At 35.4% G+C, this 2483-nt stretch overlaps 1 long non-coding RNA gene across 1 annotated transcript in view; it reads right to left on the reverse strand.

Annotated features, from left to right (window-relative positions):
* LOC118766438 overlaps nucleotides 1–54 on the reverse strand; it is an 11164-nt gene extending 11110 nt beyond the window's left edge. Inside the window, exon 1 of the long non-coding RNA XR_005002370.1 lies at nucleotides 1–54. This exon is cut by the window's left edge and continues 36 nt beyond it. This is a non-coding gene — a long non-coding RNA (uncharacterized LOC118766438).
* Between the last annotated feature and the right edge of the window lie 2429 nt (nucleotides 55–2483).

The raw sequence follows: 2483 nt of genomic DNA on the forward strand, positions 1-2483 counted from the left end.
GTAATGTAGTAATAGAATTATATAGTGTTATGTTAATAAAAGAATTTATTTAGATAAATCTTGTGCATATATTTCCATCATTGTTACTTGACAAATACTTTTTAAAAAATCAATATTTTAAAATAAATATCTATCATTTTCTCGGCAATTGAAATCTACAAAAATGCTGAAAACGAAGAAATATTTAGCGTCTTTGTCCCAAACCGAAGAACATAAGCCATGCGCTTGACGTAAATATTCGAGAAGTGAGATCGTAGAAAATAGAAGAGAAAAACGTGAATAACGGCCCAAATAAAATACGAAAGAAAAATGTTTGTTATTTGTCAATGCTATAAGAATTGTTATTAATAAAAAGCCAGCAGTTCGGCAGAATCGTCAGCACGTTTGAGAAAATGCTTGGTGGAATTTTGCTCTTCACCACGTTCTGAGTTCAGATTCAACTGTGGTCGGCTGTGCATTTCGAGGTCGGTAAAGGAAATACAAATTTCAGGCATTATGCCTTTAGTAGAAAGCATTATTACTATTAATAATTCGTGATAATGTTTTGTTTATTGATACTAGTTTTCCTCTTGTTGTTCGCCGTAAATGTTTACTGAATTGTATATGAACTGCACCGAGAACAAAGGAATAGAAACGTTATTTTATCTAGCTTTCGTGGAATCAATTTTGATGACAAATAGTCAAGGTGAAATCGCTACTGACAGGTCCATGTCGACTGTCTCCATTTGACAATGGTATTGGCAACTGAATGGCAACGAGCTGGCAGAATCGTTAACACGCTGGACGAAATGCTCAGCGGTATTTCACCTGCCGCTACGTTCTGAGTTCAAATTCCGCCGAGGTCGACTTTGCCTTTCATCCTTTCGGGGTCGATAAAATAAGTACCGGTTACACACTGGGGTCGATGCAATCGACTTAATCCGTGTGTCTCTCCTTGTTTGTCCCCTCTGTGTTTAGCCCCTTGTGGGTAGTAAAGAAATAGGTATTGGCAACTGATGATTGGCAACAAGGCAAATGTGATATAACAGCTGATGTTAACATGTCACCATGCCACTTATTACTGAGATATGATATATAACGTTGTTACTCACAGAATAAATACTAGTTTTCATTGATATTGGTAATGCAGTGATGTATTAGTGCTAGAATAATACATGTCATAACATGGTCAGCAGATATGTGCGTGTGTGTATGTGTGTATGTATGTATGTATGTATGTATGTATGTATATATGTATATACCTGTATATCTATATCTATCTATATATATATATATATATATATATATATATATATATATATATATATATATACACTTCCTACTTGCAATTTGTTTAATGTTTTGTCTCATCTGCCTCCAGTATTTCCAAATACTTATATCACTATCATTTCCCACCTGCTTTCACTGTTTACCTATTTTGCATTTCAATTCCCTAAGTTACCTCAACTCTCCCTCATTTCATTATGAAAGTAGCGCACTTTTCAAGCCCGAATTCCAGGAGATAAGCTATCACTGTGGAATATAACACGTCTGATGATCAAATTATTATTTTTTATTTTCTCCAATCAAATCAGTGCTTCAATATTTCATCATTTCATTGACAATTTTTCCATATTTTCTGCCACTCCAAACATGTTCATTGTTTTACTTATCCAACTGCAAGGTATCATGTCATATGTTTTTATAATCCAGCTATGCTGCATTCACTCCCGCCACCCTGCGTCTACAGTTTGAGATCATTTTATCAACTAACAACTCATCTTTTGTTATTTTGGCTCCCTGCACCCCTTCTGTTCCACTTGAAGTAAATTGCTTCATTCCAGATGATAATATAACTTTTCCGCAAAGACACCGGCCATGAGCTTCCACATAAGTGGCAAACAGTTTGCAGGCAGAAAATGTGGCTGCAGTTTATCCTTCAATGCATCCTTAAGAGGCAACAACTTTTGTTTAATTGTCATCCAATTTGGAAGGTTTCCATGCTGCAGTTATTCATCAAAATACGCTACGATCCTTTCTTGCAACTGGGTAAGATTCTTTAGTAAATAACCTTTCATCCTATTAGTTCTTGTTTCTTTCTAGTTTGGTATCTTCGCACCTTCCGTCTCACTCAGTGCATATAAATTCTGACCTCCGTTTGTGTCGACACATTTGCAAGCTGTCTTTCCAATTCTGTTAACCACTCTACACTTTTGTTACGTTTCACTTACCTGTTCCAAAGCTCTAACCAGCTACTTTACTCTCTTCCGCAATAGGAATCAATTCCCGATGTTGTTCTCATTCTATTTCCCCCAAACGACGCCTTCTGTTCGATTAAAATAATCTATTCTATTCAAGATCTTTGCATTCAGCTTCATATATTTTCAGTTTGGTCTTTAACGCCACCATACTTTGTAACAATTTGTTTATGTACGATCTGTTTTCCACTCTCTGTTGTTCATCTAATTATCTAAGTAATATCTTATTTTGTTCAGTGTCTTATT

Source organism: Octopus sinensis, linkage group LG15, assembly GCF_006345805.1.
Source record: "Octopus sinensis linkage group LG15, ASM634580v1, whole genome shotgun sequence".
Taxonomy (NCBI): Eukaryota; Metazoa; Mollusca; class Cephalopoda; order Octopoda; family Octopodidae; genus Octopus; species Octopus sinensis.